The 24066-nt window shown below is 47.9% G+C and overlaps 1 long non-coding RNA gene across 1 annotated transcript; it reads right to left on the reverse strand.

Annotated features, from left to right (window-relative positions):
• Nucleotides 1–885: 885 nt before the first annotated feature.
• Nucleotides 886–24042, reverse strand: LOC129626054 (uncharacterized). The gene is made up of 4 exons (XR_008701729.1): nt 23905–24042; nt 20781–20930; nt 2011–2098; nt 886–1192 (listed from the first exon to the last, which is right to left on the reverse strand). It is a non-coding gene; the product is annotated as an uncharacterized LOC129626054 (long non-coding RNA).
• Nucleotides 24043–24066: the final 24 nt, after the last annotated feature.

Consider the following 24066-nt stretch of genomic DNA (forward strand, 5'->3'; position numbering starts at 1 on the left):
ACTTGATGAATATATAGCATAGCCTGCACGAGCACACACACCTTCATACCTGCACCAACATCTGTACACACATGCATACCCTCTAGCTCCCTTGCCTGACAGCAGGAATCTTGTCCAATTACAGGGCACGTTTCCTGGGGAGGAGCTTCAGCCAGAGCCAACCAGGAGCCGGTGTCCACCCTTGGTCCCCTGCTGACACCTGCTCAGTTAGAACAAAGGCTTCACTTAGACCCTCTGGCCTCTGGGCAAAGAGCATCGTCTTCCCTCCATGAATTTACGCTCTGTCCTTTCAGTCTGTAATCCAAGGATGTCTGGGGAAGATTTATGAAAAAAATAACAGTGAAACCCGAGTTTCTTAGAGCTTGGGAATGTCAACCACAGCATCTTGGGAGGGAAGGAAACCTTTCCACGATGGCACCTGTCACGTGGATAATGTCACGTGGTTCCCTTGGGAAGGTCCACCCCCAGCTCCTCCACCTCCTGAGACCCACTGGCCCCTCGCAGTCCAGCCCAGTCCTGCCTCTTCTCCAAGGCTTGTTCTGTGGCCCCTGGCTCACAGGAATGGGGGTCTTCTCTGAGCCCTGATGCATCCCTGCTGGCCCGCTCACTGAGGTTTATTTCCGCATAAATGTCCTCCCTCCTCCTCAGGCCCTGCCCTGGGACACTGCCTCCCTCCAGGGTCATCAGAACACTACTCACACCCCTCAAAGGCCCAAGGTTCTTCTTGAGGGTTGTTTCCTAACGGAGGACAGCATCAATCAAGGCAGAGACTGGGCCACGCTATGTCACAATTTGCCTTAAAGGAAAACTACGGCTTTGAGCCTCTGTAAATACTGAAAAGGAATGAAATTATCCCTCAAGTCTTGTAAAACATTTATTGTATCAGGGCCCCTGGTATGATAAAAATATACACGCTTACATGAGAAAGATAACTCTCTAGGACCATAAATACGACGCACAGTTAGCATACAGATCAGGACAGATCCTAAACCTTCTATTCCCTTGAATAAATCCTTGTCTTTCTAGAGTGTAGGAGGCTGTTTTGGAATAAGTTATCTGGCCCAAGAGGACGACAAAACTGACTCAAAGCCTGGGCTTTGGAGTATATCTGAAGTCAAGTCCAGGTTTGATCTTAAGAGCTGTGTGTGACCTTGGCAAAATCATCAGACCCTCTTCTTGTCAGCTTCCTCCCCTGTGAAATGGAAATAGTAGCAGTTGTTTTATTTCATTTCCTTTATTTGGCTGTGTTGGGTCTTAGCTGTGACACGTGAGATCGTCGTTACAGCACACTGGACTCTCTCTAGCTCTGGCACCCGGGCTCAGGAGTTGTGGCACATGGAATTAGTGGCTCCATGGCGGGCATGTGGGATCTTAGTTCCCCAAACAGGGATCGAACTCCTGTGCCCTGCATTGCCAGGCAGATTCTTAACCACCATACTGCCAAGGCAGTCCCAGTTGTTTTTTTATTTTAACGATAATTTAAAAAGTATCTGAAATTGGAAAAGAAATAGTAGCCGGACCCTCCCCCTGGGGTTGTCTGAAGGGTTTCGTGAAATCCCACACGTGGGCGGCTGACCCAGGATGCCCCTTTCCCGTTAGCTTGGCTCCAAGGTCCTGCCCCAGGGAGTACCCCCCACTCAGCCTCCTGGCTCGCCTGTATCCCCAGGCGGAGGCGCTCTGGCAGATCTTCAAAAACAGCAGAAACAATAAAAATATGCTCCTAGACATATTTATATAAAGAGTATATTGATTACATAATTGGCCCTAATGTGATAAAAATTACATAGAGTAGATTAAAACTACAACTCTCTCTGGCCCATAAATTTGACCTATAACTTGCACATGAAGTTAAAGAAGACATTAAACATTTCATTAACTCTTGGTTGTGGGGCTTCTGAGACTTTCGAACAAGGGCCCTGTTGACGCGCCTGCTGTTCCCCCTACTCTTGCTTTTCTGGAATTTGGAATTCACTGCCCTCCCTCCTCCCCCGCAACCCAACACGGCCCTACCTTTCCATCTGCTCAGGACCGAAGGGAATCCATCCCTCCATCAGATGTTCATGGAGCGCCAGCTCTGTGCCAGGTGAGGTTCTAGGCACTGGATAAAACGTGAACAACAACACAACAGATAAAAATCACTGTGCTCTTGGAATTTAGAGTCTAATCAAGTGAGATAAAGACAAGGAGGAGGAAGAAAGGATGGCTGTTTGGGAGGGAGGCAGGAAAAATAAGCTCCTGTGTGCTGAAGGTTTGCCCTGTGCCAGGATAGACGCGTTGACACCCTGTCTCGCTCCAGAGTTCCCAACAAGCCGATAGGTACAGGTGTTCCCCCATTTTACAGATGTGGAAACTAAGGCCGGGGGAAGAGACAGCCACCTAGGAAGCAGTGGAGGCAAGGATTGAACACAGGCCCATCTGGATTTAAGCCTCTCATAGGTCTGGAACGAATGGATGACATCCACCTCGAGGGAAAGAGTGAGTGCAGAAATAAACACACACTGCCACAAGGTCCCTGTGAGCAGAGATGCCGCAAGGGCTTTTTGAAACCCATCGAGTCCAGACTTCTCTCTTATGCCCCTTTTGGTTGCTGTTTAGTGGCTAAGTTGTATCCGACTCGTTTGCAACCCCATGGACTGTAGCCCTCCAGGCTCTTCTGTCTGTGGGATTTCCTAGGCAAGAATAATGGAGTGGGTGGTCATTTCCTTTTCTAGGGGATCTTTCCAGCCCAGGGGCTGAACCCATGTCAGATTCTTTACTACTGAGCCACCAGGAAAGCCCCTTCCCTACTTTCTAATTCCCAAGATTTATTCAGAATCAAGGTCAAGACACCTCATCTGCAACCCACCCCAAACCTGCCTACTAAAACGTTTTGCCTGGGCTACTGTGATCACCCTCTAAGCACTCTGCCTGATTCTGTCCTCACCTCCTCACCCCCACTGATGGGGACAGAATGAAGGGACAAAATAGGTGACTAAATAGTTAACCCCAGACGATTATAAGAAGAAAAATATGAGAAACTCCTGTAAGTTAATAACTACTCAAGAAAGCAGGTTTGCTTTACCACAAAACCAAGCAGGCTTGCTTAGCAATGAAGCCATGCAACAGAAGCACAGACATGCCCCAAACAATAAAACAGTGCTGGCATGAGACCCACATCCCGCCCAGCGAGCTCAGTAAGTTAATGACCCCCCAAGCAGGCTCTGTGCCCACAAAAAAAACAATCACTTATGGGAAGGTGACATTTCAAAATGAAAGACCCTCCTTGTAGTGAGACCTGAAAATATTTTTCCAAAGCGCTATGATAGTCCTGGCCTGACCACATAGGGAGGGACAAGTCAACTTCCCTGCCCTCTCTGGGGGAGGAACTGATGATGGAGATGTGAACGTCCCCTGGAGAAAGACCAGGGAGGACTTCTCCCCCTCCCCACTTTTCCTTGGATTGTACAACTAGCCCACTAAGTTTCCAGGTCGTAGCATTTCTGGCTTGCCTGCTTGTAAGGCTCAGTTCAGTTCAGTGGCTCAGTCGTGTCAGACCCTTCGTGACGCCATGGACTGCAGCACGCCAGGCCTCCCTGTCCATTGCTATCACAAGTATCCTAGTCTAATAAATCCTTTCGTATCTACCACTATGCTCTCGCTGAATTCTTTTCTGCACTGAGACATAAAGGGCTGTGAAGGCAGAGCTCTTCGGAGCTGCCTTGAAATGACATCCGTTTCAGGCCCCGCAGGGTATTCCGTACTCACACCCACAGGAATCCACCAAAAATACAAGTCAGGCTGTGACTCCCCTGCTCAGAGACCTCCCCAGCTCCCACCTCACTCACAACAAAAGCCAAGTCCCCACAGGAGCCCTCAGCCCCCAACGTCCTGCCTTTGCCTGTCTGATCCCAGCTCCTAGCATGCTCTCCTCGATCACTCTGTTCCAGCCACACTTCCTCCCGTGCCCTGGACAAGTTTGTCCGTGCTCTTCCCTCTGCCTGGAAAGTTCTTCCCCAGGGTCCTCCAAGCTCCGTCCATCAGCTGCCCCAGGTCTTTGCTTATATGTCTTCTCCTCTGCGAAACCCACCCTAATCTCCCACTTTCTGACTTCCCTCAATCCACGCCCACCCCCTGCAGTCAAAACACACTTTTTAAAACATCAATCAAATTGTGCCACTACATTCTGACACCTTCAGTAGCTCCCTATTCCAGGGAGGAGGCTGTTTTAATTATTCGGAGTGCTTGGCCTCGGGAGGCACGTGGGGGTTCAGGCATCCTTTGGAGATAGACTTGGCATTCCAGCCTACCCGTGTGGAGTCCACACTGAGGTCTGGGAATAAAACCTCTGCTAACAGGGAGGTGTGGCTGTATCTGGAAATGCTCTTGTTCCCTGGCTATATTCACATGGGGACTTTGTGGGAAGGAGAAGTGGCTGGACCAGTGCCCTGTCCAAAATGCCGTCACAGCACAATCCTAATGCCCCCCAAATCTTACACACCCCCACGTGCTCCTGATGCAGTCTTCACCCCCAGCTTCCCTTCTCAAAGGACAGCCTCCCCTGGAGTGTGCACACAGCCATAAAGCTCATGTGTGTTTTGCTAATTGATATAAATGACTTGTCTTTCACAGCCCAGCATCGGTGCTGGGCACGTCCACGTTAATTGGCTTGGAGGAGGAAAATTAAGTGCTTCAATTTGTCATTTTTCAAGATGAAAAATGGGAAAGGAGAAAAATCACTCGTTTAATAGAGAGGTGCTGTGAGTAACTGAAACCCCCTTTGGAGAAGGGGCAAAGGCTCTCTCAGGAAGGGGTCTGGGTTGGGAGTAGCCCTAGGGAAAGGGAGGTGACCCAGTACCTCCAGCAGCCCTTCATATACATAAAGTGTTTAAAAATGACAAAGTGCTTTTCAAAGGCAGTTCTCATCCAATGTTCGGTACCACTGCACTGACAGACAGGGTCCTAAAGTTGCAAGGACAGAAAACGCAACTCCAGGAGATGCAAGCGGAAAGAAAATGTATGGGTTCATAAACTAGAAAGTCCCGAGGATGGGGTGGATCTCAGGTAGGGCTGGGCCCAGGGACTGTAGCCAGTTTCCCCCAGCCTTACAGTGCTGTTCCTTTCCTCTTCCCTCACTGGGGGGAGATGCTATCTTGCCAATGCAGTAACCTCAGAGGGAATATCTTCTCTTCCTGGTGGCATCTGCAGATTTCTCAGGATTCACCCAGTTGGACCAACTTGGTCACATGCCCATATCTGACCCAAACTCTGGGGTCATGGGGATTTGTTCATGGCCAGGGTTACCCTCTGAGGTACCATGGTGTCAGTTTAGAAACGGTGCTCCTTTTTCTTGGGAGAAGCAGCCTTGCGCCAGGACTCGGGCTTGGGGGTGGGCAGAGATTTCAGCCCCTTTTGCGGGTACCACCTGCCCAGGTGTAGCCAGTGGTCTGGGATGTGCGGACTTCCAGGCCAGGGTCATGGATCCCAAATGCAGTGGGCAGGGGGCTTGCCTCACTCATAGCTCATGAGCCAAGAATGCAGGATAGAGGTTCCCCAAAGGGCACTCAGGGTGCTGTGGCCAGAAGGGAGACTTCATTCCTTTAGTTAGAGTATTTCTATAAAGCACCCATTGTGTGCCAGGGCTGCTCAGTGAAGACCGTGGACCAAGATCCCTGCCCTCATGGGACATGCAGCCTAGTTTGGGGGAAGAGACAAAACCGAAATCCATGCATTTATTAGTTACAGGTAATCATGACCGCAGAGCTGTGGAGAAAAGGAAGCAGGACAGGGGACGGTGTGCAGCGCCAGATGGGCAGCCATGGCCGGGCAGCGATGGCCTCACGGACAGGCTGATGTCTGAGCAGAGGGAGGGGGTGAGCCGCACGACTGCTCAGGAAGGGGTTCCCAGGGAGCCCGCCCTCCTCCCCAGGGGCTGCTGGCTCCCTGCTGGTGCTCCACCCGCAACCCGGGGAACACAAAGCCGCAGCCTCTAATGCAGACTCAGCCGTCAGGCTGCCTTCCTCCTCCCCAGCTGAGAGGACCTGCAGGGACACAGCGGGAGGAGGAGGAGAAGCCTCGGGGTGAGGAGTGTGGGGAAGAGTGAGGTGGGGCGAGGGAAGGATGGCCGTCAGCTTCCCTCAGAGCGCCTCCAGGGCCCCGAGATGCCTCCACCAGCCTGAGTGCAAATCCACACCTCGTCTCCAATTATGCTTGGGTGCCCAAGGCAGGGCAGGCTGTGGGGTGAGAGGCCCGGGGCGTCCCCAGCGCCAGGCTTTATGCTGGCAAGATGGCTATGCCAGGAGGTCTGGGGGTGAAGCACCAGGGAGGCTCAAAACCAGACCCAGGAGCCTGAAGGAGAACAAACACCTCTGCCCAGGGATTCTCCAGGGAGGGGGGTGGTGCCACTGAGACCCACTGCCAGCCCAGGGCTCAGGGCCTTTTGGCAGAGTACATGTGCCCTGATTCCTTTGCCTTTTCTAAATCCAGGCTGAACATCTAGAAGTTCTCGGTTCACATACTGTTGAAGCCTGGCTTGGAGACTGTTGAGCATTACTTTGCTAGCGTGTGAGATGAGTGCAACTGTGCGGTAGTTTGAGCATTCTTTGGCATTGTCTTTCCTTGGGATTGGGATGAAAACTGACTTTTTCCAGTCCTGTGGCCACTGCTGAGTTTTCCAAATTTTCTGGCATACTGAGTGCAGCACTTTCACAGCATCATCTTTTAGCATATTCGGATCATAGAAAAAGCAAGAGAATTCCAGAAGAACATCTGCTTCATTGACTACACTAAAGCCTTTGGTTGTGTGGATCACCACAAACTGGAAAATTCTTAAAGAGATGGGAATAGCAGACCACCTGACCTGCCTCCTGAGAAATCTGTATGCAGGTCAAGAAGCAACAGTTGGAACAGGACATGGAACAACAGATTGGTTCCAAAGGAGTACATCAAGGCTGTATATTGTCACCCTGCTTATTTAATTTATATGCAGAGTACATCACATGAAATGCTGGACTGGATGAAGTACAGGCTGGAATCAAGATTGCTGGGAGAAACATCAATAACCTCAGAAATGCAGATGACTCCACCTTATGGCAGAAAGTGAAGAGGAACTAAAGAGCCTCTTGATGAAAGTGAAAGAGAGTGAAAAAGCTGGCTTAAAACTCAACATTCAAAAAACGAAGATCATGGCATCCAGTCCCATCAGTTCATGGGAAATAGATGGGGAAACAGTGGAAACAGTGTCAGACTTTATTGTCTTGGGTTCCAAAATCACTGCAGATGGTGACTGCAACCGTGAAATTAAAAGACCCTTGCTCCTTGGAAGAAAAGCTATGACAAACCTAGACAGTATCTTAAAAAGCAGAGACATTACTTTGCCAACAAAGGTCCATCTAGTCAAAGCTATGGTTTTTCCAGTAGTCATGTATGGATGTCAGAGTTGGACCATAAAGAAGGCTGAGTGCTGAAGAAGTGATGCTTTCGAACTGTGGTGTTGGAGAAGACTCTTGAAAGTCCCTTGGACTGCCAGGAGATCAAACCAGTCAATCCTAAAGAAAATCAGTCCTGAATATTCATTGGAAGGACTGATGCTGAAGCTGAGACTCCAATACTTTGGCCACCTGATGTGAAGAACTCATTGGAAAAGACCCTGATGCTGGGAAAGATTGAAGGCGAGAGAAGGAGGGGACGACAGAGGATGAGATGGTTAGATGGCATCATCGACTCAATGGACATGAGTTTGAGCAAACTGTGGGAGCTGGTGATGTATAGGGAAGCCTGGTGCGCTGTAATCCATGGGGTTGCAAAAAGTCGGACATGCCTGAGCAACTGAACGACAACATGTGTACTGGGTGTGTGTGCAAGTGTGTGCACAAGCAGGGGGTGCATGGACCCTGGTGGGCTGGGCTGTGTTGCCATTTGTGTACTTGGGGGTGGAGCCTAGATCCTGCAGGATCACAGTGTATGCACAGGGATTATATGAGGCGTCTGACGTTAAGAATTTTTATCTGCTCCCTACACACCATTCCTTGTGGCATTTACTTTTCCAGACCTGCACAACCTCCAAGGCTGGTGAAATGCCACCAGTGAAATACCTCCAAGCAAGGCCTAGAGTCTCCTGGGTTCCCTCCCTGCTTCCATCTCCTTCTCAACCACCTTCTTAACCAAGAATGGACAGTCTTAAGGGATGATGTTCATTAGCTCCAAAGAAGTCTGTCTGAATCAAACAGGACTGGAGTCCTCCTGTCTCACATTAGTTTTTGTAATAATGATGGTAAAACAGCTACCATTGATTGTCAATTACCACACGCCAGGCACTATTCCAAATACTTGAGATCTCACTCAAGCCCCACCCCGAGAAGTCCAGTTCAGTAGTATTTTCCCCACCCATCATTTACAGATGGGGAAACTGAGGTTCAAGGTGGCCAGTGAGTGATCCAGGTTGTGAGTGGTAGAGGCAGGATTTGAACTTAGGACGACCCACTCCAGGGTAAAATCATCTTCCAATTCCAGGGCAGGAGTATGTGCCCAAGAACAACCAAGAAAACCCAGAAAGGAAGGAGGAATCGAGATTGACAAGGTGGAAGAGAGCAGAGGCTGTAAGCAAGTCGATGTGGTTCAGATTGTAGAATAACCAAACTAAATCTAGCAAAACATCACAGTGACCCCAGAATATAACCCCAGGAGGGATGAGACGTTAATATTCCTGCCAGGTACTGGCAATTTTTAAAAATCACCATTATTTTTTTTTTACTGTGGTTGTTGCTATTATTATGAATGATTGAGCAGGATCTATTCATTATCCCAGAGGATATTGGAGCATTTACTTCTTACCCCAAACTATGAAGCATTTGGGGCAGGGAGGCATATCACACAGCATCGTAGGGATTTTCCCAACCTGCTTTGCAAACTGCAACCCATTTTTGCAGACAAAAGAATGGAAGTGAAGAGGCTCAGGAATGGATATGCTAGGGCCACTAACCAAGGCAGAGACAGGGATGGAGGGAGAGAGAGGAGCAGCTCCAACTCAGGGCATCAGCAGCTGGTGGGGGGGGAAGTGGTGATGGGAAGGAAAATAAAGTGAAACCTCGGTGCATCACCTCCTGCGGGGGCCTCGGGCCCAGCAGATTTGTGGCCCGTAAGCCTCCCAGGGAGCCTGAAACTACACTTCCCTCCCTCTTTTTTTCCCGGGGAGCACTGAGAATTGTCTTGGGGCTGGGGGCCAGGTCTTCAGGCAGCTGAAGTCACCATCCCTCACCGGGATGGACCCACAGTCAGTAAGTCACGGGGTTAGGAACCCATGAGACCCCCTCCCCATGGTTTTTCCTACAAGCCGAGCCTGCCACCTGCACAGAGACTGCCTCCTCAGGAAGATGAGCCAAATGACAGGCTTTCAGCGAGCAGCTCCATGTCCCTCCACAACCATCGGCATGTACTGCAAGGCCGGCTCACACCTCTTCCCCAACCTTCTGGACAAAAGCATTGTCTGGTTCCACCCCCAGCTCTGTCCTGCTGCCAGACGCTCACCCTGGCTCACCCCTCCCACCCATCTCCTGGGTTCTCTGGGCCCCCTGCTGTGACCGGCTATTTTGTCATATTTTTATAGGAGAAGTGGCTTGATAGACATAAAAGTACAAAGATCAAGAACAAATGCACGTGGACCAACATACCCAGAATGGACAAGTACTAACATTTTATCCTACTTGTGTCTCTAGTTCTTTTTTAATAAAGGCAATACAAATTCGATAAATAAATGCAAATAAAAATAAAATTAAATCCCTTTTATTTCCCAGAATGTCCGATTCCCTCACCTTGGAGACAATTATGAATTTAGAGTGTACCCTTCTAAATCAGTAACTTAAAAAGTTAGTAAGTTTTTATCTTTTAGAGCATTTTAGGTTCACAGCAAAATTAAGCAGAAGGTAGGGAATTCCCATCTACCTTCTGCCCCTATGTGTGCACAGCCTCTCCCATTATCAACATCCCCCATCAGAGTGGGACCCTTGTTACAATCCATGAACCTACATTGACGTCACCGTCACCCAAAGTCCGCGGTTTACATTAGGGTTCACTCTTGGTGTGGTACATTTAAGGGTCAGGATGATGCATAGTGACATGTATTGATATATACACAGAGCAGTTTCAATGCCCTAAAAATCCTTTGTGCTCTACCTGTTCATCCCGCTCTCTACCATAGACAGGTGGTTTTAATTTATTGCGGATCATGTTTTCCACTGGGCTCCCTCTTATCGCTCAACTTGGCCTTAGCATTTTGGCTCAGGCCCTCTCCCCCCTCCACCTGGGCCATCCACTGCAGTGGAGACACCTGTGGGAGAAGGGTCAGGGTGGGGACTGTCAGGGCTCGGTCTGAGACGTGCTCCTTCCGAGATGCCCATAGACTGCCAAGCAGGGTGCAGCCGTTAGAGCAGATGGAGACTTCACATCCGGAGATCCAGAGAGAGCGAGAACTGGCAGCCTTATAAGGTACAAGAACCAATGCCTCCTTAACTCGTTGTGTCCCAGGCAGTCAAGTTGTGGGAGGGGCAGGGGCTTGTTACCGTTTAATCCTCTCTGTCTCTGGAAGATTCCCTGGAGCCCCACAGGAGGGCTTTCCTTCCCTCCCCCAGCCACTGATGACATTTACTCTTCCACTATCCGCCCCGCTAAGTGCACAGCTTGTTTGTGAGATACGATAATAAAACCATCACGTTATCACATTAGCAGTTTTCCTGCTGGGAATCTCCCCTCCTCCTCTGGGGTGGCAGGCACCCAAACGCAGTCCCCATCATCAGACTGTTAACACAGCCAATTACCGTCTTCCAATAGGGAGGTAAAAAGCTTCCTGAGGCTTCCACAGACTCAAGAGTTGCTGACACGGGTTCTAGAAGGGTCTCCCTGCCAGACTGGTCTGGATGCCCCAAGAGACTTCAAGGACCAGCCAAGTTCTCCAACACCCCGTTTGACAGAAGGGAAGCCTGAGGTCCAGAGAGGGGTTGACTGCTCTCATTTTGCAAGTGACAAAACCGAAGCTCAGAAGGTTAAAACTAGGACGCGCTCAAATCCTCCCATGCTGGGGATGAGAGGACAGGTCTCCTGTTTCCCACACCAATGCTCCCTCAGGGCCAGTCTTGCCTCTTCTCTGCCGGGAGAAAAGACCTTTCTCCCCAGTACTGTGGGTCAAAAGGAGACAGGACTCGGTGTGTGACACTGGTCCTTAGACCAGCAAATCCTGCCCACTCTCCCATCCTTCCCAAGTCCTCCTTCAGGAGGCCTGCCTGCTCCCAGCCCTCTCCCTGGATGCCCATGGTCTGTATCTCCCAAGTTAACTATTATTTCCCCACGGCCCCAGATGAAATACTCTGATTGGTCAGATCCCAATCATGTGATAACTGGGACCACCAATGACTTTGCTCTGCCTCTATCCCCATGATCTACGTGAAAAGTAGGTTGCTTAGCAACCAGCTCCTGGTTAGCCACCCAGGGTCCTAAATATTGAATTATAGGAACCCTCAGCTTCGGATTTCAGGCAGCAGTGGCTGCTTGGAGGAGAGGACAGCAAGATGACCTTGGTTCAAATCCTGAGAGTGACACTTACTAAAAATCCTGGGAAAATTACTCCATGTCTGTCCCCTCATGTGTGTGCATGCTAAGTTGTTCAGTGTGTGCAACTCAGTGCGACCCTATAGACTGTAGCCTGCCAGGCTCTTCTGTCCATGGGGTTCTCCAGGCAAGAACACTGGAGGGAGTTGCCGTGTCCTCGTCCAGGGGATCTTCCCCACCCAGGTCCGCATCTCTTGCATTGGCAGGGAGGTTCTTTACCACTAGCACCACCTGGGAAGATTCCCTCTAATAGAAATTGGAGATAATAACACTACCTGCCTCAGAGGGCTATTTAAGGATCAAACAAGATGATTTGTGATGGGGACTTGGAAGAATACCTCACCTATAATTAGGGCTCAGTAAAGAGAGCTAAGGATTAACTGGCATGAGGAGGAAGTGCCCCTTACTACATCTGGTCAGAACCCCCTCCCCTTGCCTGTCACCCCCCAGCACCTCATCCTCCCCATCCGGTCACTCCTTCCATTCCCGTCCACCTCCCCACCTGCCCTGTCACTCCCTTGTCTCCTAGGTAACAGGATGGGGAGAATTTCTAATAAGGACGACAGGCCATGTCACCTCCTCACCAAAAGCACCTTAATGCCTCCTCATGGCCTTCAAGTCAAGTTCAGTTTCCTCAAACTGGTCTATGAGGTCCTGCAGGATCCAGACCCCTCCCACTTCACCTCAGCCGCACGGGGATTTTCTCATTTCCAAACTTATCAAGTGTCAGGGCCCTTGCCTTTGCTGTTCCCTTTGCCTGGAGCAGCCTTCCCCAGATATCATGTAAGTGATTCCCTAAGTTCATATGGGTTGTTTCTCAAATGTCACCTCTTCCAAGAAGTCTTCCCTGAGCATCTGATCTAAAGTAAACCGCCTCCCCCCCTTTCCCTTTCTGTCCCTACCAGCCTGAGACCCATTTCTCCATGTTTCGAGTTTGGGTTTTTGTTGTCTCTAAGAAGTGTTTGGGGCTTGGAGGGCATCGTTCAGACAAGGTGAGTCAGAAAGGGAAAAAGGCAAGTTGTAGGGCCTAGACTGGGTCCCTTGGACTGATGATCAAAGGGAAAGCTTTGCTGACCCCCGATGAGCCAGCTGTGGGGTCCTTAGACACCAGAACCAATCACTGCTTTGCTAAACGCTTTGCTAGGTCACCATGGAGGCTGAATCCCTTCTCCTGCACCTCAATGAGAGAAAAAGGACAAAGTTGGCCACCCACCCAACCTTTCAGACTTCTCCTGGAAAGCAGGAGGCCACCTCCTGGTGAGTAATTCACCTGCAGTCAGCAGCCCCAAAGGCTGCGTTGGCAAAAGGCAAACAGCCTGAGAAACTGTTTGTTATTTTTAATCTGCTCAAAACCAGGGTCTTGAAGCTGTTGCTTTTCCATCCTACTCATTTTGGAGGCAATTAGCTGTTGGGTGTTCTTGCCGCCAGCTCCCTGAGTGTCTGCTTGTTCGGAGCGCTCATTCCTGCCCAAATCCACGGGCTGCAGAGAGCTTTGTTAATCCGCTCTTAAACTACAATTTTTAACCAGCCTCTTAAATGATAGAGGCATTCGTGCATAAATAGCACGTGGTAAGCCTCCCCTTGGGATAGTAACCTGATTTATTGAAAATGCTGTAATTCCCAAGCCTTATATGTCAACATCTTTAACACAAAAAATATGATCTAATCTCTTTCCACCGCCCCGCCCTGCTGCAGACAGACAGCTCAGATGAGAGGCAGAGCACCTGGAAGACATCACTGTGAGGGGGAAAGAAGCCAATTTTAAATATTTTTAATGAAACCAGGCCAGCCAACCAAAACTTGTTTTCCCTAGCATTGACTTAAAGACATGTGGGAAAAAAAACAGAAACCAATTTCTTTCCATGACCAAACCTACCCACCACACTGGGCTGGGAGTGAGGTCACTCTGACACCTTTCCTCAGCTCATTAGAGTCACAAAAGAAAGCCCCTCCAGCAACAATGATGGGACTTAAATGCCAGTGCCTGAACCACCCTGCGCACCAGAAACTCAGCATTTCTCAAGTGTCACCCGTTCATATACACGTTGTGATTGCTGTTCTGGGGCCATTTTAAGGCACTAATTGGACTGTTATTTAGTATGGGCTTTAAATGGGCTCACTCTTTAAAATTTGAGCCTCCAACCAAGCAACATTGTCCGTAGAAGCATGGGTTTGATGTGCCAGTTGTATACATTTTTCTTTCAAACTTTAAAGAAGAAATAGCAGAATAAATGATGCTTGCTGGCATGCCAGGTTCTACTGGTGTGTTCTCTGCAGTACACTTGGAGAGTAAAAAATGCACACCTTTCTCCAAAGTTCAGAGCAGACAGTGTTGACTGGGACTTAGAGGGTGTCTGGTACTTTGAAGTTTCAGACATGGAGCTGGTGTGGGAGCCATTGCACACAGCGCCCCCTTCAGACCAAATGCCTGCAGTGCCTCTCCTAAGACTACACAGGAGCACAGCTTACAATGGAGAGCTAAGGAGATGATTTCTTCCTGCATGTTTTGCTTTGTTTTTGTGGGCTCAGTCACTCAGTTGTGTCTGACTCTTTGTGACCCCATGGGCTGTAGCCTGTCAGGTTCAGAGCTCTGTGCATGGGATTTTCCAGGCAAGAATATTGGAGTGGGTTGCCATTTTCTCCTCCAGGGGATCTTGCCAACCCAGGGATCGAACCCATGTCTCCTGTGCCTCCTGCATTGCAGGCAAATCCTTTACCACTGAGCCACTAGGTAGATAACTAGATTTTGTGAAGGTAGGAGTTCTTTGGAAAAGTAGAGGAAAGGGGGTTGGAACTGTGAGAATAAAGCTGGAGTCTGTAAACCAGGATCTGACTTAAATCTGTGTCTGGGCCATGCCATCTCTCATCTGGACCACTGCCCAAGTCTCCTAACTGGGCTTTGGGCATCCATCCTACTCCCTCACCCTGTGCATCCCACTTGGCAGCCAGGGCTCTTTAGATACATTGAGTCAGGTCATCATATTTCATCACTCAAAATCCTCTAGTGACCTAACCTCTCAAACAGAATAAAAGCCAAGGTCTTCACAGTGACCCATAAGGCCCTATGTGATCAGGCCACCCCCAACCACATCCTCTGCAACCCCAGTTCCTACCGCTCTCCTGCTCCTTCACTCTGCTCCAACCACACAGGCCTCCTTGCTGCTGCTTAAAATCATCGAAGCTGTCTCAGGGCCTTTGCACTTGCTGGTCCCACTACCTGGACGGCTCCTCCCCTTTATCTGCATGACTCAGTTCTCTCACTTCCATCTCTATAGATGTCCCCTCCTTGCCCTCCCTGACCACCCGCCCCCAACTCAGGAGAGCCCCCGTCTCTAATAACTCAGTCTACCTCGCTTCTCTTCTCAATGCATCTATAGTACATGTACCTCTGTCATCTGTAAGTAAATGAGGGACTGTTCTCAGAGAACAGATCAAAGTGGTCCTGGCTCTGGGCTGAGGAGTGAAGAGTGGGAGGCAAGTGAAGGATTTCATGTTATTTAAATACTTAAAGTATGATTGTGTTATTCTCGTAACTAAGAATATGGAGAGAGAGGGGTCAGTGAGGAAAAAGAACTGCCTGGAATCAAGTAGACCTGTGAAGAACTAAGATGACAAGGACTCTGTAGACCTGTCTCAGAGCTGAGGGCCAGCGTGCTGTGGACGGAGCCTGGGATGTGCCGGGAGACGGGTGCGAGGAGGGACCTGCTCTCAGTGCCGGGACCACAGGCAGCTGCGAACACGAAACAGGAGGGACAGCCCAGAGTCTCCAGAGGCATTTTGTTAGGCTTTTATGATGCTTTCAAAGTGGAATTAATTGCCCATATTTTAAAAGTTAGGAGATGCTGCATACAGGTCTGGCTCTCTGCCTTCTCTTGCGGGGATGTATGGTCACAGGTGAGAAACAGTCCGGCTCTTTCTTGGGGTGTGGGCTCTTCCATTCTCCATAGTCCCCGTCTCTCGTTACTGCCTCCTCAATTCTGAGGCTAGTGACCTTTATCATTATATTGGGGTTGCTACATTTCTTCCAAAAGAGTCTAGAGGGAGCTAACATATGTCTTTATCAAGCACATGCACATTTATAGATTAGCTGTCAACTTTTTTTTTTTAACTGAGTGATTTTGCAAAGCAACTTCCAGCTCTGCCTGAAAAGTTGGAAGCCTATCTCTGCGTCCCCCTTTCCCCAGGGGGACAGTTGGTGGAGGTGTAGCAGGACTGCTCGAGACTAGACACATCCTCACCAGCCCACCCAGGCCTCTGTTTCCAGTTTTCTAATTCACGTTACCTCTACCCCTTAGCCTGTTAGAGACACTGAGTTTGCAACCTCTGGCTCCAGCTGAAGAGATAATTAATCCCGCGTGTGTTCACAGGAAGCAGAGAGGCTGCAGGGCTGGGGCAATTTCAGGTACAGACTAAGGCCAAACCTTGCCCTGGACAGGCTCTGGGTGGGGGGTCATGAACTCGGGCCACAGGTGGGGAAGCACGTGCATCCTGTACCAGCCTCCAGCCACTGGTGGCCACCTGCCAGGCCGGAATTTAAGCGACAGCCCTCGACTTGCCCTTGAGTGTCCCTGGAATCACCACACTGTCACTGGCTCAGATTGTGAGCTGCCAGCTCGTGGCAATACCTGCTGAATGGCCACATCAGGCTGGGCCCCATAAGACTGAGGGCCCCAGCAGCGGGGCGAGGGGAAGGCCTGGGAAACTAACAGCAGCAATCTGAGGCCACCTCTGGCCCAGGGACTCCATTGCCTCCCGAGCAGTTACATTTGATCCCCCTCCTGTTGGAGCGTTCTCACTGCTGTCAGTTGGCAACAACTGCTGTGCCTGCAACTGAATCCAGAAAAATCCACTGGATTCCTGGGACCCGCTTCCCAGACGAGGTTTCCTCATGGTGGTGGCAGAGGAGGATCAATTCCTGACCCTTGGAGATCGCTAAATAAAGTTTAAAATTACTGCTAGTTTTAGCTACAAAAAACCAGGACTCAAAATTAATTTTGGGTTTTGGAACCAGTTAAGCAGATGTTGAAGAGGCAGTACTGGAATTTCATTAATGAACATTGGGCTGAAAAAAATCAGAAAAATCATGCAGTTTTTTTTTTTCCTCTGCCTTCTGCTGGCTCTGGCTGCAGAAGCTTCCAGAACATTCTGCTCCAGTCATTCTCAGTGGAGGAGAGCGAGTAGGTCATGCATATCACAATGGTACTCAGTGATCACTGGTCATTTTCATTTCTTGAGAGAGACTCTGCCCAGACCTTGTCCTTTTCTGACTCCCTCACTTGTGATTCAATGAGGCTGTATCCTTAGCAGTGGGATTTCTGTTCAATCAAACATATCCTATAAAGAGTGTTTCCAAGTCTAGGGGAAGTTGACCAGTCACTGGCCTGGTGGACCATGCCCACAAAGCCACTTACTGCCCATCCTTATCCCTCCTCCCCCGGTCTCCCATCTCTGTAAATGGCACCACCATCTGCCCAAGAGCCAAAAACCTCCGAGTCATCCTTGACTCTCCTTCCTACCCCTCCCACTTGTAATCCATCAGCAAGCCCTTCTGGTCCAACCTTCAAAACGAAACCTGCTCCATGCCCCCCGCTCTCCCCCTGCAGCGCCCCCATCTTCTCCCACTAGGGCAGCTGGTCTACCTCATTCCAATCTTGTCCCTGGGTCCCTTTCCAACTGCAGCCAGAGTGAGCCTTTGAAAACACAAAGCAGATATTATTCAACTGCTGAGAAAATGTCAGTGGCTTTTAAACGCCCTTAGGATGGAATCCGAACCCTCTTGCATGGCCCAGCAGGCCTTCCCTGAAGCCTCCTTGCTGATGGGCCCGCCCTCATCTCAGCCCTCACTCCCTTGCCTCCAGGGGAGTGAATGTGGGGAGGAGGGATTGGTCAGGCCTGAGTCACAGAGTTGTGCCTGCTTTTTCCCTGTATACTGGAGTGCTGTCATTTAAGGACATTCTCAAAAGCAAACAGTTGGGGGAGGGGGGTGCAGGTTTTTAATCTATTTTTGGAGGGGGGCACTTGAAGTTGGCAATCTAAGAGGATCTCTAAAAGGAAACCTCTCTACCTCGTATGAACACTTGGGAAAGTGAGTCATGACGAAACAATGCAGAATATACTAGGGCTTGGGGTCTGACTGTCTCCTTAACCTCGGACACCAGAGCCACCACCGTATGGTGCCCATATAAGCGTGGCCTCAACGTTAAAAGCCCATGACTCACACTTGAGAAATTTCTTTTTTGCCCCATCTCCATCCTGCTGATCAGGTCAAGGAGAAGGTGTCAGTGAGGAGTGCCTTCGTCTCCAGTGATGCCTCTCTTTTTCTCACTCTCATAAATAAAGCCCTATCAGCTATCATGGGAGGCAGGAACTTGCTGAAGATGAATAACTGTTTTCATTGTACTTGGTTTTACAACAAACTTCTCCTTATTTCGGTGACTATTGGCTTCCTCCTCACAGTCTGGATATAAAATGCATTTTAAAACAAAATTCCTTGAGCATAAAAATACAAGTCCAGAAAAGTCTGAATGATAGAGGTGGCACCTGCTTATTGCAAAACCAGCGCAGTTGTGAAGCTCCAATACTTTTGCTGCCTGATGCAAAGAACTGCCTCATTGGAAGGGACCCTGGTGCTGGGAAAGATTGAAGGCAGGAGGAGAAGGGGACGGCAGAGGATGAGATGGTTGGATGGCATCACCAACGCGATGGACATGAGTTTGAGCAGGCTCCAGGAGTTGGTGATGGACAGGGAGGCCTGGCGTGCCGCAGTCCATGGGGTCACAGAGTCAGACACGACTGAGCAACTGAACTGAACTGAGTGTAATTGTGTGTGCCTGGCTGATGGTGGGGAACCCAGAGCTGCACTGGTTGTTCCTCAAGGCAAGAGCTATGCATCATTCTGTGTCCTCGAGTCTGGCCCCCAAAGATTCGCCTGGATTGGATTAAGCCAGTAATACCTGCTTCACAGGCATCCCTGGAACAGTCCACTATTGTCACGGCTTCCCTGCCAAAGAATGGAAGGTCTGGATGCCCCCCGAGTTTCTCTCTCATCAGGGTAAGAAGGCTTCATCCATTCCTCCCTCCCATCCATACCTCCCTCCCAGTTAGGAAGCAGGAGGAGTCCTTTTTCCTGCTGTGCCCCAACCAACCCCAAGTTAGAAGGCTGGGGGATGGCAGTTCACCCTCCCTGGGCCTGGAGGGAAGCCTGGGATGACCTTGGTCTAGAAGTCTTCAGCCCAGAGAGCCCCCAGAACTGCAGCTTGAATGAGCAGAGAGTAGTAATGACATTTCTTCCAGACCTCCACCTCCACATGCCAGCCTTACCTGCCTGTGAGAAAACAAGAAAATATTTTGGGGCGGATCATCGTTGACCTGGTCCTGTTTAAAGATTCAGGAGGTCTATATTCCGTGTTCCCCACATCCTGGAAGGAACTTGGCCACCTTCAAAGTCCAGCTCAGCTGCTAGAGAGGAAGTCCCAGCTCTATCGGAACAGGAAAGGTTCCCAGGCACTGGCCTAAGAGGTGGGCTGCCGATGCCACAGATGTGAGGGGCTCTAAGACACATCTCCTTGAACTCGTCTTCAGAAACTCTTACCTGGGGTCCAGGGATGCACACCTACAGACATTCTCAGCAACATTACTCGTAATAGTCAAAGGTAACCTTTCATACAGAAACAGCTCAGTATCAATGAAACCAGGAGACTGTTGAAACACTACAGTGATTAGGAACATGGGCTCTGGGTTCAAATATTGGCTCTGCCACTCCAGTAAATACTTATGGACATTCATATACCTATATTGGGCTTCTCTGGTGGCTCAGACAGCAAAGAATCTGCCTGCAATGCGGGAGACCTGGGTTTTAACCCTGGGTCGAGAAGATCCCCTGGAGAAGGGAATGGCTATCCACTCCAATGTTCTTGCCTGGAGAATTCCATGGACAGAGTTGCCTGGAGAGCTACAGTCCATGTCTCAAAGAGTCAGACATGACTGAGTGACTAACACTTTCACTTTCATACTTATGTACAAATACACAGACATACACACACACAGAGATTTTTCTAGCCATCCACAATTTCTCTTATTCTGCTGTGTTCATATCATACCCATAGCTCTTGTTCTTAGACTGGCATATTTTGTTGGTTTCCGTTAAGAGTCCCCAATGCAAAATGATAACCCAGGCCTACGATTAGCCTATTTTGACCACAGATTCTCCAACAAGCATTTATGGATCCCAAGAGAGAAATTCTTGTGTTCAATCACCATCCTTGTGCTTCAGGTAAAAATTCTAGGAGATACTGTCTCTCTTTCTCTGCACCTTGATCCCCCAAACCCACGGCCAGCCTGGCTCCTTATCATCTGGGCTCTGCAGGCCATCATCACCTCTCTGAGGACCTGTCTTCCTCCTTCCTTGCTTCAGTCCTCACCCCTGACTGTGCTTCCTCCACGTGAGGACAGAGGGGTCTTACTGGAACCTAAGACAGGCATGTCCCTCCTGTTTAAACCCCCCCAACCCACGCCTCTTTCCTTAGAGTAAAACCCAGACCTCACTGCAGCGCACGGAGCCCCAAGTATCATGGCCCCTGCTGCCCTTTCTCTCCTGTGCACTTCGCAAAGTTCAGTCTGGAAACAAAGCTCCCACCACACTGTTTACAGAAACAGACCCCACCCATGACCCCATGTGGCCCACACTAAATGCCACCACATTGTTAAATGCCAAATTGTTGACGTAAGCCCTGGAATTTGACTGCTTCCTAGCTGCAAAATTTTTTTGAAAACTGTCTGGGAAACATCTATATGCTTGATCATTAATACATATTTGTTATACGAGGAGCACCTTGGTTTCATACAAATCACTTACTCTCAGCAGCTGGAAGGCTGAGTCATGGTTTTAATACTGAATCTTAAAAGGCCACAGATTTGCAATTGTATCATCACCACAATTTAAGAATTCATTGCCAACTCTTACCTAGAAAATCTTTGTATTTTCTGCCAGCAACAATATTCCAAACTCAGTTATCCTTTGACAGTGGACAGAGGCCTCAGCCTCACCCTCACCTGATCAGTGGCTGGAACTTCTTACCACACACGGGAGCCTCCAGGAGCTATCGTCTCCAATCTCATATTCAACTCCCTTCCTAGATTCATTACGCTCTAGCCACACCTGCCTTCTTAGTTCTGCCCCAGATCCTTTGCATGTGCAAAGACAGTACCTGCAAAAATCACTGAACTCCTATCCAGTATCTTCAACTGTGGAGAGCAGACAAATAGAGATGGAGGGGGTCGCAATCTCTTGCGTCTCAGGATATTAAGTTGTGTTTTGTTGTTGTGAATTGTTTCCCCTTGCCACCATAATTACAGATCTAAAGAAAAACAATCAGGTGGATATTTACACAAAGGCAGCCCAATGCCAGCCCTCAGATAATGATTTATATTAACACCTTCTGGCATGAACAATTAGAGTTTCTTTGAACAATTGAAGCTATAGTGGAGCAAAGACTTTGTTAAAATCAAAAGAAAAATATTTGGAATTTTCTTGGTGGATAGACTGGTAGAAAAGTCTTTGGAGACCACTTCTGTAGACAGAATTTCTCCTCCCGGGCACTGTTGGCAATATTGGTGGTAGCCCAAGACCCAAGTCAGATCATTAGGCTGTCTCCAAACCATCCAACCAATGCAACAGACAAATCATTCCCCAGAGAAAAAAAGGAGGAAACCCGATCTGGAGGAGCAGACTTTTCTGGTCATCTCCTTTCACAGGTACCATGGAGGATGTAGAAGTGATCGGATGCAGCCCCAGCTTTCAGGTAGCAGGTAACTCAGGGGAGGAGTCTGGGTGAGCACAGCCAGGAAAAGCATCTGCTTTGGGCTGGACGACTCTTAGTTCCTTGCTGTGTCGTTCACCAGTTAACAAGCCAGTGAAGGGACCTCAGTTTCTTCAAGTATTAAACAGGGAGACAGGGCTATTACAAGCACTGAAGCCAATGGGGATGTGTGGGAAGGCCTCCTGTCAACAGGCCCCATAACAAAAGTTCTTGCTAGTTTTAAATTCCAGGGACAGCCACAGCCACCTAAGGGGTTTCCCTCTTCCTCCCCAACCCCTGCCCCAACCCGCCTTCCTCCCCAGGGCAGCCAGCAGGCTCTTTCTAAAGCTCAAATCCAAGCATATAACTGAGTAGGGCCTGGATGAGCTGAGACCAGCGAGGCTCCCAGGGTGCAGGTTGGAAGGGGCACCCGCTCCAGGAGGACAGGTGTAAGGCACTCAGCGCACCTCAGTCCAGCCCTGTCACTTGCCTGCTCAGGTTAAAAATGGGTGTTAATAGAATATTATTCTTCACTTCATGAGTTTCTTAAATCATATGTGATGGCTGAAACAAAAATAATCACATCACGTGATGTACTGCTCATAAAAAACACTTCAGAAACTTGTATTTTTTTCCCCCAAATGTAATCTTTTTATTGAAGTAGTATGTGAATACAGGTTTATTTGTATTTATTTCTTAGCCACACAGTGTGGATGTGGGATCTTAGTTCCCTGAGCAGGGATCAAACCCAAGGCCCTGCAGTGGAAGTGGAAGTCTTAACCTCTGGATCACCAGGGAAGTCCCAGCGATTGTATTTTTAAAGTGGGAAAGATAAAGGGAAGGCTTCTTACTTAACTTGCAGTGTTAAAACATTGATAGCAGCATGTTAATTCATGTACATGCATACTGTAATACCTAAGCAATCACTGAGAAAAATATAAAACAAAATACTGTAAAATATTATAAATAAAATAAAATTTAAAAAACATTAAAAAAATCCTCAGGAAGCCAAGAAGAGAGAAAGAAGAAACAAATTAAAAATAAAAATTTAAAGGGCAGACTTTAGTCCTAACCCATCAATAATTAAAGTGCCAATGGCCTAAATATATCAATCAAAAGAGGACCAGAGTGGATTAAAAAATACCACTCAAATTGCATGCAGTGTGCAAGAAACTCACTTTGAAACTAATATAGGTAGGCTACAAGAATGAATAAAGTGTGATGTAAACATTACTTTAATAAAAGCAGGAGTGGTTATATTGGTCATCGATTAAGTAGACATCAGGCAAAGAAAATCACTAGAGATGACAAGGGGCATTGTATAATGATAAGATCAATCCTCCTAGAAGATGTAGTAATCCTAAGTGTGTGTGCGCCAAACAACAGAGCTTCAAATTACAGGAAGCAAAAACTGATGACACCGAAAGGAGAGACAGATAAATCCATAATCGTAGCTGGAGACCTCAACGTCTAACGCATCAGTATTTGACACCCTCTATCAGTACTTTCCATATCTAGCAGACAGAAAATCAGTGAAGATATAGTTAAACTGAACAGCACCATCAATCAGCTGGACCTAATTGACATTTATAGACTATTTCATCCAACAACAGAATATACATCTTCCCAAGCCCACATGGAACATTTACCAAGGGAGTCCATATCCTGATTCATAAAGCAAATCTTAACACATTTAAAAGAATTCAAATCACTAATAGTATATTTTCTCATCATAATGGAATCAAACTAGAAGTGGAAATCAATAACAAAGACAACAGGAAAATCTTCAAACATATGAATATTAGACAGTGTGCTTCTACATAGCCATGAGTCAAAGTGGAGGTCTCAAAAGAAAATTTTAAGAACACATAGAATTGAATGAAGATGAAAATACAACATACCAAAATTTGTGAGAGGTGGCTAAAATCATACTGAGAGGAATTTAGAGTACTAAATGCTTACGTTAAGTAAGGAAAGAGCTCAAATTAGTAATCTAAGTTATTAGTTCAAGAAACTAGATAAAGATAAGCAAAGTAAACCCAAAGTGAGCAGAAGGAAGAAAATAGTGAAGAGCAGGATTCAATGAAATGGAAGATAAAGACAATAGGGGAAAAAAGCAATGAAAAAAGAACAGCTTCTTTGCAAATATCAATAAAACTGACAAACTTCCAGCAAGACTGACAAAAAAGAGAAGAAACAGCTCACTAACACCAGGAATAAAACAGTATCACTACAGATCATCTAGCCATCAATGGGATAAGGGGAAGCGATAAACAACTTAATGGTCATGAATTTTATACTTTAGAGAAATGGACCAATTATTCAAAAACCACAAACGACCAGACTCAATCAAGATGGAATAGGTAACTTGAATAGTCCTAAAACTATTTATGAAATTGCTTTTGTAATTAAAAAGCTACTGAAAAAGAAATCTCCAGATTGTTTCACTGGAGAATTTTATCTAACATAAAAAAAAAAATTTAACACCAACTTTACACAATCTCTTACAGAAAATGGAAGAAGAAACACTTACCAGCTCATTTTATGAGTCCAGTATTACCTTGATGCCTAAGTCAGACAGAAACAATACAAAAATAGAAAACTACAGGCCAATCTCTTTCATGAATTTAAACACACACTTCTCAAATATATTAGCAAATTGAAGACAACAATGTATAAAGAGAATTTTATAATA

Source organism: Bubalus kerabau, chromosome 13, assembly GCF_029407905.1.
Source record: "Bubalus kerabau isolate K-KA32 ecotype Philippines breed swamp buffalo chromosome 13, PCC_UOA_SB_1v2, whole genome shotgun sequence".
NCBI lineage: Eukaryota > Metazoa > Chordata > Mammalia > Artiodactyla > Bovidae > Bubalus > Bubalus kerabau.